General features: G+C 42.5%; 1 long non-coding RNA gene across 1 annotated transcript in view; it reads right to left on the bottom strand.

The window, feature by feature from the left end:
- Positions 1–1,214: 1,214 nt before the first annotated feature.
- LOC106113027 (uncharacterized) overlaps positions 1,215–16,220 on the bottom strand; it is a 17,600-nt gene continuing 2,594 nt past the window's right edge. The window contains exons 2-3 of the long non-coding RNA XR_008746226.1: positions 10,104–14,015; positions 1,215–8,443 (exon numbers count right to left, since the gene is read on the bottom strand). This is a non-coding gene — a long non-coding RNA (uncharacterized LOC106113027). The remainder of the gene's footprint in view (positions 8,444–10,103; positions 14,016–16,220) is intronic.

The following is a 16,220-nucleotide window of genomic DNA, read 5'->3' as shown; positions in this document are numbered from 1 at the left end:
CCTTCAGTTATAGAGGGGTTGGCCCCAGAGGGGTTTTCAAAGATTGCCTAGATCCTTCACACACCCCTGCCATGGGCAGGGACACCTTCCACCAGACCAGGCTGCTCAAAGCCCCATCCAGCCTGGCCTGGAGCACTTCCAGGGATGGGGCATCCACAGCTGCTCTGGGCAACCCCTGCCAGGGGCTCACCGCCCTCACAGTTCAGAATTTCTTCCTAATATCTAATCTAAATCTACCCTCTTTCTGTTCAAAGCCACTGCCCCTTGCCCTGTCACTACCTGCCCTCGTAAAAATCCCCTCCCCAGCTTCCCTTAGGCCCCTTCAGGTACTGGAAGGCCACTGCCAGGTCTCCCTGGAGCCTTCTCTTCTGCAGGGTGAGCAACCAACCCACACTCTCCCAGGCTGTCTTCACAGCAGAGGGGCTCCAGCCCTCTGACCATCGTCATGGCCCTCCTCTGGGCTCGCTCCAACAGGTCCATGTCTTTTCTGTGCTGGGGACCCCAGAAAGCTGGATGCAGGGCTCCAGGTGAGGTCTCACAGGAGCAGAGTAGAGGAGTAAAATCACTTCCCTTACGAATCATTAGGCTGAAGGACCTTAGCTGGGCTGTAAAGTTTACAAGTCACGTATCTGAAGCCCTACAAAGCTTGTGCATTACATCACTTACTTCATCCACTCCCTGTTTTTTCTTTAGGGAAAAAAGAAGAGGCAATGAACATAAATACAGTGCTCTTCTGAGAGATGAGCAGCTAAAAGGAAAGGGATTTCCAGGCAGTGAAGTTACAGTCCAGGAGAGCTGTTGTAGCTGTGCTGCACACCTTCACTTGCTTCGTGTAACTCCAGACTGCAGCAAATGCTGGCCAGGCAACAGTCTCCAGCCTTCTGAAGATGCAGAAATAAATGGGTGATGTGTAGGCAAGCAGCTTTTTACATGCAACACACTTTAACCATTTGGGATTTTTCATGGTTTCAGTAGTGCTGAGTAACTTGATTTGTAGCAAGCAATAGTAACACTTTCTACTAAAATACAAGGTGTGCAACATGACTGCCTTACAGTTACTGGAGTCCAGATAAACCTCTTGATCTTTTAACCACAGTGTTTAATGTCTTGTTTGTACACCTTTCCCCCCCGCCCCCCTTCCTTGTAAGGACAAAGCTTTTCTATGTAGAACATAATGCAGAAAGTACATTCCGGAAAAATGCTGCAAAGTGTCCTCCTGTGGCTGGGAGCAGGCTGTCTGATTTGACTGACAAACTGCTAGCTGTACAATTTGCAACATTTTTTGCAAAAATTTCAGATGTCTGGTATTTGATGATACTTTTCTAGACTGAACTAACCCTTCCTGAATTATGAGATCAACTTTATTTTTATATCGGCACCATCGAGGGGTATAAACTGATTGTATGTTCGATTGAACTTTTGGTTTATAAGCTGATACAATGCATGAAAAAACCCTACAAAGTCTCTTTGATTTTCAGTGACAGTGGCTGCAAGGCTGAAGGGGGGAGGGGAGATAGCAGAACCAGCGCGTGTCTGCGAATTCAAGATAGGCGAGACAGAAAATTAAATTTACAGAATAAATGCCCCAAAGGTTTTATCTGTATTGCAAAATTACATTGTGTTAGAACATGTTAATTAAGGTGATAGAAAGCACTTAGTGTAGACAAGAACTGTCATGTTTAGCAGCTGGGTTACCTTGGGTCAACAACAACAACAACAAATGTTAAACATGGTAGTCTTTGTTTATATTGACTTTTACATTAAGCATTACGTGTTAATCAATTAACATAATGTATTTTTCCAGTGTAGGCAAGCCCTAGGAAGGCTTGGGTTGTATTTGAAACACAGACTCTGAATGAAGTTAAAAGGCCAGTGTTCATATTTTTTAAAGTCCTCTGAGAAGTAATTAAAGGGATAGAACCTCGCTTCTTTCTGTGGTGTTGCTTTCAATTTCTTTTCCATCAATTTCACTTACCTTATTCCTTAATTCCCTATTGTCACAAAATGGTGGAAACAACAGACTTGCTCATTCTTCCCTCCATATCACATTGCTGTTGGCAGGAGAGGGACAGATCTGAAAGTTACCCCACTTCTCAGCCTGGCAACCAGTGTGCTATTGTTCCAGTCTGACAAGTACTTAGGCATATGAATGGTTTAAAATGAAATAAATTATGTGTGTCAACTTAAATACCAGCTGACCAAGAGCCTGGGTATTTCATCCTGCACTCACTGAGGTCAACGACAAATTTTCTGGTGATTGCAATGGTGCAGGTTGTGGCCTTAGATGCTTTATCCAAAGTCTTTCAAATCAATTAGCCTTTCTATTGATTCTAATGGTTGTTAGATCAGGCCCTCAGACAGCAAAAGAAATACAGTCACTTTGGTCCGGGTCTTGCTGGACACAAAAGCTGACTGGCCTTCCCTTGTGGAACTTGACTTCTATATTTGTATTACAGAAAAAAAAAACCCAAACCCTGAAGAGATCTCTGGAGCAAGGGAACCGTTCATGTTTCCAATAATACATGCCCTTGCATGATTCTGAATTACTGGTAGGAATTAGCAGAGAGTCTGTCGTACTTTCTGTGTGCTCAGTGGCAGCTTAATGGCACAGCCATTGCTGTGCCTGCAAATATTTCCCTGTGTGTCCAGAGCGCCCTGTGTCACAGGAATAGTAAACGACTGGGAAGCTGTCCCCTGTTATTTGAACTGTATTGATTTGTCAAGATCCTACATATTAATGCAAGGCATGACCTATTGTCCAGGTTCCCACTGCGATGAAATACTACAGCAGTATTTAGCAGGCACAATGTATGTCTAGCCATGGAGTACAGAAACACTGACCTTCTTACCACAAGACCTGTGAGTTACAATGAGCACATTGAGCTTATAACAAAGCACTGCCATGTGTTGTGCCTCTTGGAGAGGCCCTACTCCACAGACGTGCCTGTTTAAATGGTAGGTGAGAATGCAGATCTATCTCCACATTAGAATCATTGAGTAGCAGGAAGGGAGAATGACGCCAGAGCTTGCACAGACTGAAAAATAAACTCCCTCTAAACCTTGGAGAAGATATATCCTCCAGACAAATAAAAATTCTTTCCAAATAATGTGCAACAAAGCACTTTGATATCATTCTGAGTGATCTGCATGAACAAATCCATTGACCCCACGTAGCATGAACCTGGCATATCTGTACAGGAACATCCACACCATTCATCTTTGCCGATGTGTGTCATTGGTTTAAGGTGAGTGCAGCACAGCCACCAAAACCAAAGTTTCGGTTTAACGTTCAGTTAAAAACCGATGCCCTAAACCTAATCATAGTTAAGACCAAGCCTAATGCCTTCTGCTCCATGGCTTCCAGATACCTGGCTGTGGCAGAAAGTCCTGTGCTGTGTGGGAAGAGATTCTGTGCAATTTTGCATGACTCTGCAAGATCACTGCTGTCAGACAGGTCTTGGTCTGTCCAGCTGAATGCATTATGCAGAAATAGCTGGGGTTTATAATTTTAAAAATATCTCAAGTTTGTGATTAACCACAATTAAATACTATTTTTTCCCCTTATGGAAAGGATACTAGCTCCTGTTCAAAAGAGTCCAAGCTTTTCTGTCCAAATTTAGGTACAAACACTTCAAACCTGTTGTTCAAAGCATGAGCAGTCTGAACAGATCCAAGCTTAAAAAAGCACAGTCTGACATTTGTGTCCTTGCACAAATGTCAATCCCTTTTTTTGAAGTGGACGTCTAGATTTAAACAGCAGTCTCAACAAAAACAGGCACTTCCTTTTCTGCTCTTCTTCCTCTGACTTTAGTTAGCGCAAAGGTTTCTGCAATGCTGGCTTAAGGACACCAGATTGATTGTTCCTGCTGTAAGTCACAAGTTTCTAATGCTATTTTCCCAAACAGCAAGTTAAAGTTTTGAGTAAGAGCAGGCCTTTCCAGACTTTTATGCAAAACAGGTGTTAGAAACCTGTTTCTGTATTTCTAGAGCATGAATTCAGCAAATTCAAGAATCTAGTTTTGACATTAGTAGGAGCCTCATGATTTGGCTGAATGAGATCCAAGGAAGCAGAAATTACCAGATATGATCCTCCAAACCAGACCGAAAAAGTTGAGGGATTCAGTTTTCTGTTGAAGAAGTATTATCTTAAAACATTAAACCTGTTGTCCTCTTCAGCAAAGAGTCCACGTCAGAATAAAGTTATTTTTCCTTAGAAACTGTAATTCCTGCTTTTCATATTGTTCAAGAGCAAAACCAGGTATTCAAATAGCCATTGGCAGCAAGCCATTGTAAATCATAGCCAGATTAAAAAAATAACAGTAAGCCTAGCGACACTTTGAGCTCTTTTCCTCCGCTCTGTCAAAATAAAAATCCTCTTAGAAGTCAGTATAGATTTCCATGGTCTGAATAACTCTGCGCATTTTTTTTTTTTTTTTTTTTCCTCTAGAGCAAGTTCATCATCAGCATTTGAAACCTTAGGTCAGACTGGAGTGTGTCGGGCGACTCCGCAGGTAGTGCTGTACTGCAGTGCCAGTTAGCAGGGAGCCAAAGGCAGATGCCTCTTCTTGTGTCATTATGTGAACCGTTTTTCTCCTGAGCCCAGAGGCATACATCAAACATTTTCCATTGGGATTGTCTGTCCTCTTTCATATTTGCCTCTTGTACTAGAAAAAGTCCAGCATATTTTCACTACTCTTGCCTGAACCTGTCCTCTCCTTCAGCACTTGGTAATAAAAGACCCTATTGTACCTCTGTGTACAACCAGGAACCATGCTCTTCTGCTGTTTTCTTCTTTGCCCTGTGATTAAAGAGGCTTTCCAGAAGCACACCTCCTGCCTAAGACGGTCACATTAAAGGAGAGATGACCTGTGAATTTTTGACGGTGGCAATGAACATGCATTTGTTCATTTGTTACGTTTATGAAATTCCTACATGCTTCAGATGTTTGATGGGTTATTACCATGGTTATTAACCCTTCATAGTTTTTTGTTCTTTATTTCAGTGGTGATGTTAGGATGATGGGCATCCCGTGCTCAATGTATAGGCAAGTCTGCTTGATCAACTACAATAGCTTGACTTTAAGAGGAACTTACTTTGGTACCATAATTTATTTTCCTATGCTAGATTCATCTTCATAATGATTGTCAGTTAATATTTAGTGAGAGGATAAGTAGGTTTCTCTGTCTGTAGCATATCTGCGTTTTAAATCATGTGGGAATGACAGACGGCGCGCAAGACAGCTTCCTCCTTAAATTGCCAGCCCAAAGCATGTTTTGTTGTGTGGCTAGCCATGCTTAAAACCCTTCCTTGAATTTTTCTGCACAACCGCAGAGTCAGCAGACACACATTGTTCACATCTCTGAGGCATTTTTAGTCTCACCGGCGATGCATTTGTTTCCTTTTAGCTCTCCTACTGATTCATATACTTCCTAAAATAGTGAGCACTATCTTTGTTCTGTTGTGACGAGTTACAAAAGAATTAGCAACATTAGTTTAGCACCAAGTAATATGAATCACATCATATGGTTGGATGTGCTTGGATTTCAACTGTAACACTCCAACTGATTGCAAATTACCATTATTTTTGAAAGATCTCTTAGTCTTTGCAGGGTACAAAGCCACGAACCATGATTCTGCATTGTTATTCTTTTCAGCCACGGATGTTTCTTGCAAATACTGAGCCCAGTGTTTCTCAGATTGGCCCCAATCGATTAAAAAAAAAAAGCCAAGTACTTCTGAGAGAAGATCAAATAATGTCTGTCACCATGGAGCCTGAGGTGATGATGGTGGGTAAAAAAGATGTGACCTTTCCTGCTCTCAGGTCTCAGGCACTGCATTGGTAACAAAGCCAATCAATACTTCACCGCATCCTTAGCTTGCATGTTAAAACTTAATTTTAGCATAGTATATATACAAATATATATGTGTGTGTGTATTTCATAATTACTTATACAGTACTATTACAGTATATATGTATGTATATATAGTTCACACATGGAGGAATTGACTGGCGATCCCAAGCACTTATTGACGGGTTCCCTTTCTTGCTTAGGTCAGGCAGGATGAATGCCAGCATTCTGTGCCAGCTGAGCTCTGCTGAATGAATAAATAATGTGGGAGGTCTTGCCTGTTGGGATAAGCATTTCATAGAAGCCAGGTGCAAGCGTCATCATTGCATACTGAATCGCTGCAACTCAGAATCTGGTATTACAGTCATCTGAAGAGCTCTTTTCAGATAGCATTTTAAAACTGGCTCCGCACAATAACAAATAAATGAGGTTTCAGCCTCTGCAAGATATGTTCTAATAAGCCTCCAGGCAAGAGACATACTGCCACATGCCCTTCCAGTCTGGAAAAGTTAGTGTTCACAGCAAGGTTTACCTTCCCTGCATAACAACGTAACTCCCCAGACGACAGCAAAGATTTCAGTAAAACTTGCCAGCAAGATTGTCTTGTCCTGTCATCACAGCAAGAGACCTGTAGTTCCAGATTCAGTCGTTAAGTTGTTGCATGGCTTTGGGCAGACTATGTAACGCCACATAAGTTCCTTGTAACTCTGCCTAAGTTCCTCATACTAGGATGTGGAGGATGTGGTCAGGTAGTCAGGTACTCCACCAGGATGATGCAAGAGAGTTGTGTGCACTTAACCCTTTTTACTATAGGCTAAGAACTTTTCAAACAGTCGTATTGTTGTGGAAAGGTTCTTGGGTAAGGTGAAGTAGAGCTGCTCCTGGGGTGTTCTTCCAGCTGCTGTGAGGTCCAAAACCTAGAGAAAGTTAGTATGCTTCAATTCCTAAACACACACAACAAAACGGTGCTTTCTTGGCTATGAGTGACAGTGTGACAGAATGCAACAACTTGACAGTGATGCCCTCAGTCTCAAAGCACCTGGTATCCCCCAAGGCTCAAACCCAGGAGCTGAGGGGCTAAGAGTCATTCGCCTCACCTGTGCCAGTTCTTCAAAACACGCTACCTGATGTATTTTAAAGATACATCTTTCATCCTGCTGCGGTGAAAGTGGTCAAGTATTAGAAATTTTTTTATATAACAAAATTCCTGGCAGAAGCAAGGCCTTAGAGTGTCTTCCAGGGTTTTTGGAAAAACAACATGACTGGTTGTGACAGAATGAGGAATGTGTTGTGAGAAAACAGGCAGTTCAAGAGGAGAGCTAAATAAAAGATGCTGAAGTTGAAAGAACTCTTTTTCTCTGTGCCTGAATTTTAGACATATTAACACTCAAATGTCAGTGTTTGAATAATTAAGGTGGTGTAATGAGATGTAATTGCCAGAGCTGCAAGGACAGTAAACATAACTGTGCTATTATCAGGACAAGCTGAGCTCCCAATGGTGCAACAGGTCAAACAGCTATAATCATACCACTGTACCTGGAATAGGATAAGGGAAGGGGCCACGTGCAGGCTGCACATGAACATATTGTACCTGGGCTCTGGAACTATAACTAGAGCAAAGCTGAAGGTTTATAGAGCCCAGACACAAACCAGCATGATAAAGCTTAAAAAAATTTGAAAGTAAGTTGGAAAAAATATAAGCTTAATATTCAACTGAGCAATGTCACATTAGTTGACTACATAGCTGGGATTGTTAGTGAAGAAAATGAAGATGCTATTTAAGAATAGGAAATCCAAGATTTTACGTCTGGTCAAGAATAATCCACTGCAAAAACACAGACTGAAGAGCAAATGAGTAGGGAGCAGCCCTGCAGAAATATTCTGGAAGTTGCATATTCTTTCAAAAAAAGCAGACTACATACTCAGAGGTACAAATATAAATAGAGGCTATAAAGTAAGTGAAGTAATTCTTCCACTTTTCTCAGTATTGGCAAAGCTCATCTGGAGCTCAGTGAGCCTGGCTTGGGGCACCATGCTTGGGGGAGATAAAACACTCACCAGGCTACAAAGGAGAGCAATGTGTGTGATCAGAGCTCTAGAAAAAACAGATTAGATGGGAAGACTGGAGAAATAGGGGGTGCTGGCTCTAGTGAAGAGAAACTTGACAGAAATATGAGAGCAGTCTTAAAAAATAAAGATATTGCAGATTAATAAGACATTCCATTGCAGCAGAAATAGACTTTGGTTAGACATTAGGAAAAACTTTCTAAAAATAAGGCTAGTGATGCATTAAGCTAGATTGCCTGGGGATTGTAAATCTTATTAAAAGGAGATCAGATAAAACTTAGTCAGGAATGACAGAGATAAAATTAATCCATCTGTAGAGAGTGGGATGGTATAGATGACTTCTTGAGATCCCTTTTCATCTGTATTTTCCATGATCATCCAAAAGATGAGTGTTTTGTTTTTTCAGACTTGCTTATTTATTCATGCTGTTTACTAGCTTCTTCATCTTGGAAATGGAAATCCCATTATTCAGTTCCAGTCAGCGCTGACTTCAGGTTTTTCTTGTACTCTGTAGCAACACAATGTGACTGTTCAAGTTGCAAAGACATCAAGACAAAGATTAAAATGGTGTTAGTTAAAATAATAACTTTGAAGTGACAATCATACCAGTCAAAATTCTTATCACTGGCTCCAAATCAAAAGGTTTAATGAAAACAAGTCCTAAGTCATGGGTCTCAGGTAATGTGCGTGGTCTCTGACACTTCAAAGAAACCACGTTTGGATGAAATGTGCAAGTTTACTGGGACAGGCAAGACAAGAGTCAGGAACAAACCCATTTGGATCCACTCTGCAAAGCACCTGTTCCCACTCTGGTGTGCCACACGGAAAGCAGGAGGCCTGTTATTATTTCACAGCGCTGCCAGCACCCATTGACACTTGCATACACAACCATATCCACTGCCAACACAGAACAACCTGGAGTCCCTCTAACAGAAAGGAGGTGGCAGGTGGATTTAAAGGCTGCCCACAGTGCTCTCACTGGACAACTGGGCCCTTTGGTAGGATAAACCTGAGACAAGCTCAGCAGTTTAGGCCTCCTCCTGCTTCCACAGATGCCTTTGGTGGTTTTCTTCCTCCAGTGTTCCTATGGCGGCAGAATCAAAGCCTTGAACAGCTAATCTTCCTGCCTTATATCCAGGGAGATCTGGGCAACATTTGACTATGCCTCTGTCTCCATGTAATTTTGGTTATTACCGAGAGAATTTTTCACTCGCCTTCAAATTATTTAAACTCCATTACAGTGATCCTTGTTGCAACATGTTAAGGCACTTGGCTCCTGAGCAAGTGCCTTATAAAAAGGATAAAGTGCTTTTACTTATTATGATTAATATTGTTTTGTTAAATATGGAGGGCACTTTGGCTGCCCTCCCCCCAAGTTGCTACAGCAACACACATCTGTTAGGAGTCATTCTTCTAATTGTGTCAATTAGGCTTATATAAGAGTATTTCAGTGATCCAAACACTGTGGAAAGCAAGGTCTGAGGTCTGGCTGAAGATGAACCTCATCCTCCAAACACTAACGAAATTATTTTAAACTTCCTTCTGGTGTAATTGCGTTAGTCATGGTGAGCAGGAAGCAGTGCAGTGGCCCGCTGAGCTGGGCAGGTTTGCTTGCTTCTCTGATGGAAAGGAGCACAACAGACAGCTTCTGAAATGCGTCTCAGGAACAGAGGAAACAAAAAGTGAGCTTGCACATTGTTTGCAATCCGTTATTTAATGATCAAGCAAAGGAAATTAGAATGCAAACCCAGCATGTAATGATGTTATATTAATGATTAATAATTTACAGCTAAATGGTGCCAGATTAATGACTAATACTTTACAGCTATACATTGCTTTTCAAATAAAACCAATCTGTGAAATACATACAGATGTACAAAATGACAACAGTGAAAGTGCAGCAAATCTCTGATTGAGATCTTTGACTGGAGCAATTTGAAAGCTGCAGGGCCATATGTAAACTTTCCAGACAGCAGCAGGGCCTTTCTCATGCGAGAAAAAACATACTACTTTCCACACAATAAAATTAAATGAAGGAGTTTTTACTAACTAGCTACTTATTTTATTAGCTCTATCCTCCAAGGGTGTTTTGGCAACCCAGATCGTTACATGTGAATAACAAACACTTTCTGAAAACATGGTCTACTTGAGATGGTTGTCGTTAAAATATTAACAGAAGACACTCACTTGCTGTTACATGACATTACACCACCACATGTGCCATGATCTGCCAATGTTGTGACTCATCATAGGAGTTTGCTAGAGACTGTCTATTGAAATGCCATCCAATTGCAGTTAATTGCTGGCTGAAACCTCCTGAAACAAAGAAAATTGTATCTTTAAAGTGAGACAACTAGGCGTAATTACAGCCTGTGATAGCCATCAAATAATGTAACTGTCTAAATGTCACAGTATCGTTGTTCAAATATGTAAATCCACTCATCCAAAAGAAATCTAAAAGTTTCAAATTCTCATCCTGTGTTGCAATGGAATTACAGATCAGGTTGGAATAGTGCTTATTGTGTAGAATACAGTGAGAAAGCATTTTCACATAATGTTTTCAGATTATAGGAAAGTGTAAAAATGGCACTTCGAAGAAAAGTTTATCCTTGCTTCATTTTTAACGCAGTTACTGGAGGGCCACAAAGTAACTCACAGTTGTCTATGCGTACCAGACCAACCTTGAAATGTTTTCATGTTAAAAGACGATAGTGGCTTATACAGGGTAAAAGATGAGAAAAGGACCCCTACACACACGGACGCCAAACCTCGGTGCTAGCCACATCTAATAACTTGCTAACTCTATGGTAAAATAAGGATCACTGTACTCAGAGCAACCTATTTTATCTCACACCAGGCTGCCTAGTGCTGGAGTCTTTGGTTCAGAATTAGACCGTGGAGCTGAATGCTCAGTATGTGAAATTGCAACACCGAAATGCACTGGCTTCCCTTTGTCAAAGAGGGGGTGGGGAGGAGGCAATGGGGGGGAAGGAAGCAACTAGAGAGGTTCCCCAGCTTAGCATTTCCAGTGCAAGCATTGACCTACATTGACCTGCCTCCCAGAACTGAAGCTTTGCTATACTGATGCAGAAAGGATTACTTCTCCATGGTTTTTAGTCGTCAATCTTCCAACCTAAAGCTCCTTTCTCCTCAAGGTTCTCAATAATTCTTCTGTTTCAGCAACCACAGAGTTGTCATAAATCACCTTTCTGCATCAGCACTTTTTCCCCTTCTGTGCTCTCTAAGGGTGTTTTGTCATTGATCTCGTCTGCTCTGCAACTCTTTTCACTATTTTAGCTGCATTTAATTAGCACAACCATTTATAATGCTCAGAACTGAACTCTGGACTGTTTGTGGATTTGAAAACGGTTTTTAAAAGGTGTTTTAGAAATGCTTTGAGATCCCACACCACCAGAAAAATGTGGGGAAGTGAAAAGGAGGGCAGCAACTAGGCATCTAATTTTTCCAGCAACTTCTGTACTTTGCTGGTTGTTTGACTGATAAGGGCCACTTATCAGTCTGGGGGAGAATGTTTCTACCTACCACCGCAGATTCAGTATCAAAATTCCTATGCATGTTTGTGACCTGAAATCCTCTACAGAAGATCCTCCCAGTTCCTGCCCAAGTGTGTCCCCTCTCCTAGACCCCCAGGATCTGACAAATCACTTTGGCCAAACAGAGCTGGGAGGGATTCTCTTCTAGGAGTAAGAACGTCATCTGTAAACCAACAAGGATGATAACTGCTGAACAATGTGAAGTTTCCCTACCTGTGATGGCTCTGCTTTGCAGATTCCTCTCGTGGAAAAAAACACCCTTGAAAATAAATCTGGCATTATTGCCTGACTACATGGATATTTTACTAACTATACACTTCCCTGAAGCACTTGAGAAGTTACTTGAGTTTGGTGTCCAGAACCGAAATGTCAAGCTTCCTTGTTTACTCTGCACATTTCTTCAGTACTTTCAATTTCCTACTACTTTGTACATACTCTTCCCAAGGATACTCAAGTGCTTTCTGTTGATCCAGTGAGGACTGGTACTACCATTTATATTTTTCAGTTACAGAATGACAGCATCAGTGGGTTCTGTCAGTCTGGGAGGTGCCTCTGGAGATTGTCTGGTCCACCCCCTGTGCTCAAAGCAGAGCCAGCTAGAGCTATTCTCTACCCCATGCCTGGGCTTCCTTTTGGTATGTAAGGAGAAAAAGTGCAAACATGAATGCTTATGTGGACAGCTGGAAGAGTAGGATCCCGATGTGAGATGGGGCAGACCGATGTGACAGGGCAGAAGCACTCTGTGTGACCTCTGAGGAACCATGCTGAGTTTCCGAGGGGATATGGCTGCCTAAAGATGCAGCAGAAAGCAGTTTGGGCATGCAGGCCCTGCTTGCTGATCTGAGGACCTGTAAGTGCCCAATATTTTGTCAGGAAAAAGATACTTAGACACCCAAGATCCTGTTTCTGTGCATGGCTCTAGGTGCTATCATCTTGGCAGAGCTGGCTGTCAAGAGCATCTCTTGTATATCAGCATCCCTTACTCACCTCAGGGACCAATCCTAGGAAACCCTGTATCTTCCCAACAATCATTTTTAAATGAGTATAAATTGAACAGTGTCTCAGGAGTCTGTGTGGGTGTCTCTACTCTGTATTCTTCAGTCCTGTCCCTACAATTGTTCCCTATGGTCTGCGCTGTATAAAACTGTCAGATCATTTAAGGATACTTCAGTGGGGTTGGCAGCCCTGCACCCCTGCACAATGGGTTTCAAAAAGAAACTTTTTTCAAAAAGAAGCTTTCAGGGTTTGGGGCACTCTCTTGCTAAGCAGCTGACTGCACGGCCTGCTTTCACTGGGACTGCCTGGCACAGGCCATGAGAAGCTGGGATGAAGGAAGGACAGAGGAGAAGAGGCTAGTTTCATACCATGAGCAGGGAAGGAGGCTGCCACTGGGAGGCAGAGAGCAAAAGTCAAGTTGGAATGAATCCGTGTTGGTGTCCTTGTAGTTCTATAAGTTTTGGACATGTTGCTGTCAGCCATTTGTTACAGGTGAACTTCCCAAAGCATTGTCTCATCCCCTGTGACTGGCACGCTGCCCGACCTGCAACACCCCCGGAGTGCCTGTTCTGCACAGAAAATTTTCTCTGAGCCCTTTCATGAGCTGTTACAAGAGCCTTGGAGGCTGCAAGGGTGCCTGGGATGCTGTAGCACTGCCAGCAATCTGTAATGTTTTGCTCAGATGCCTGGCAGCACACTCAACCCTGCAAAAGTTTGAAGCCTGGTTAAAGTTCCTGGACAGGTTAGGGGTCAGGCTGAATTGACCATAATGATGAGGGATCCCCTCAGGCCACCAGTGTTTTAAACAGCAGAAGACAGCAGAAGTTCCTGCCTTGTGTCTGGTGGAATGTATCCAAGTGCCAAAAGGCGCCGTCATCTTGAACTCTGCCAAGGTAACCAGTTTATGAATTATCCTCTTTTACTGACAAGGCTGGGGCAGATCAGGGTGCAGTATCCTTCCTAGTTCTTGCCGATAAGACCCCATGTGGCAGGCAGCAAAACTAATGTGGGTCCTACTTCTGTCTCTAGTTTTGGTGAAATGGCATTGGGTGAACTCCCTTACAGCTCAGTGTCTAGGACAGGGCACTCACAATACCAAGTTCTACCCTTTACCTCACTCTAACACACAAAAGCAGCAAGCACCAGCATGCCTGCTCAGGGAGCACAGGGCAGAGGATGAATGGCAGAAGAGGGAGTGGTCCATACCCAGCCACAGGGACTGCTGCTGGTCTCATCCCCTCTGTCTCAGGTAGCAAAACTGGAAACAGGCCTGTGGATGTTTCCTCGGTGGAACAGGTCTCATACCACCCTGTGTCTCTGCCAATACCCAGTAGTGATGTGTCTTGTGCACCCAAAAGGTCTTGAACTGTGATTAGATGCAAGTCAGTTAAAATGACTTGGCCCAGGGACCACGAAGTGTCAGCTGCTCTCAGATGTGACCATTGCAGACAGTACATGTGTTGTCACAGGAGCTCAATGACAGGACTTCAGAAGCCAAGCTGCCACCCTTGTGCTTTAATTACTCAGTAATGCTCCCAGCTGTAAGTTCCTAAAAAAAGAAAACATAGGAAAATGTAGAGATCTCAGTAGAACATGATAAGGTTCTGGAATAAGTTGTTCTCTCCTACTGTTGCCTCTTTGTTGAAATGCCTGAGGGCTCTCTCACCTTGCTATATCTGCTGTCACTTCTTTCTAGACTTGTCAGGGACAAGTCCTAGTGATGCAGTTTCCCATTAATTCACCTTCCCTCGCTTGGAGTGCTAGTCTGTTTTGCAGGGGTCCAAGCAAAAAGATAAACAAGAGCAGTGTTCACAACAAATACACCTGCCTTCAGGCACAGCAGACAACATTTAGCTCTATTTTGTCTCTGGTAAAAAATAAATTCACTTAGTGGATTCCATTGAAATCCTTGTTATATTTGCAGTTGACTTCACCTGCACACCAAAAATGAGTTTGCACACCCCCAGCTTCCTCTGTTTCTCATCTCCCTCCCAATAACTTCACAAGAATTTTAAATAAGAAAAGGTTGGCAACTGGTTGAAAGAACACAGAGACCTTGTCCTTGCTAGCCAGAGAAAAAGTGCTGGTTCCTGTCTGTCAAGAACTTGTGGCTTTTCAGTTTGCATGTTTCTTGCTAACATTGTTTATCCAGGTAGCACAGATGGGGCGTATCACTTGGCAGGCTTACCCCTAAGCTTTTTACAACACAGATGATAGCAGGTGCAAGATAAGGGATACATACAAAAACAAGAGTTCATTACAAATACATTTGCATCCAAAGCAGCAGCAGCAGCAGGACTTGGCTTTATTTTATCTTAAAAGCATACGCTTTGTGAATTCCATTCAAATACTTGCTGTATTTGCATCTGATATTGTATGTGTGTCACCCCAGGCAACAACATGGAACCGAACTGTGTTTGCGTGGGCCTGTGCTTCTGTGCAAGAGTAGCCAGGTAAGTCATCTCTTCTCATGACAGTATGGAGGTTTTAGGATGGCTCTTGAAAAACTAGAGACAAAATTCTGAAGGGAGTGCATTGTCCCCACAGAGAGCAGGATTTTCAAAGGAAATTGTTAGATTAATAGCAAAGGCTTCTTAATTCTGAAGGTCTTTTTTTGATCTCAGAGTGGAAGCCGGGCACTTAGGAAGTGCTAAGCCCTTGAAAATGTGGCCCCAAGTTCTGCTTCTGCCTGTTTGTATGTTCAAATAACGTGGCACAGCTGTGGAGATGTTCCTGGTCAGAAAGGGTCAGTAACTCACAACCAGAGAGATCAAGGTTAATAAGCATGATGCGAGTGCTGAAGCTATGTCCATATTCTGAAGACATGTCCTTATTCTACTCTCTAGAAGTTCTATTTTAATCCAGTGGCTAAAAAGAGATAAGAGACTATCCTAACAAAAGATAGGTATCAAAAGGTGTCACGCGACAAAAGCTGCATGACCTGAATACCACTATTTCACTCACAATTCTGCAGTCTGAATCAGGAGTAACTGAAAGTTGGTAGTATCTGGCCGTTCCTTGACGGTGTACATAAAGTGTGTTGTTGATAGATCCATCCATTTCATGGGAATAAAACTGAATCTTAGGTAAAACCACAGGAGGATTGAGAATATCAGATGAGCAGCAATACCTACTGAGTGCAGTGGAGTATGCTCACAGCTGGCAGAGGAGGCGGTGGATAAGGAAAAAATGCTGTTTCCTTTCACTCTGAAGGACAGTTACTCCAACTCAGTCCAGCACCACACAGCCAAGGAAGCATGCAGTGGTCCTCACCCTCCATAAATCACTGAGACCTTTATTTCCCACTGCTGTTAGCATAGCTCCTTCTACAAACTTTATATGTGTTTGGAACTGGGGAGTGAAAGAGCACAACAGTAACAAGAAATAAATGAAAGTTTACCAGCAATTTATTTACAGACAAACCTACAAAAAATAAACACATGCAGCAGCAACAGATACAAAACCCCTCCACTGCAACATCCTTTGGGAACTTTCTGTCTACCTTGTAATTAAAGACTTGGGTGTTTAAACCATGGAAAATGGAAAACCTGTGTTTTAAAGTGGCCCAGTGCTTGTTCCCACATGCATTAATGTATTATTCTGTGGCCAGGACTGAAACGACTGCAGTTAAACATGTTTTCTTAGTCTACTCCTTTAAACAAAGATTTTTAGTTGAATATTTTTAGGAGTCCAGGTAAAAATAGCTGCATGTGCCTGTTGATTGAGGCATGGAACTGGACAGGAAACACTATTG

The sequence above is a fragment of the Falco peregrinus genome, chromosome 3, assembly GCF_023634155.1.
Source record: "Falco peregrinus isolate bFalPer1 chromosome 3, bFalPer1.pri, whole genome shotgun sequence".
NCBI classification, from domain to species: domain Eukaryota; kingdom Metazoa; phylum Chordata; class Aves; order Falconiformes; family Falconidae; genus Falco; species Falco peregrinus.
Note: the sequence above shows the minus strand (reverse complement) of the source record. Positions and strands in the feature narration are given on the sequence as shown.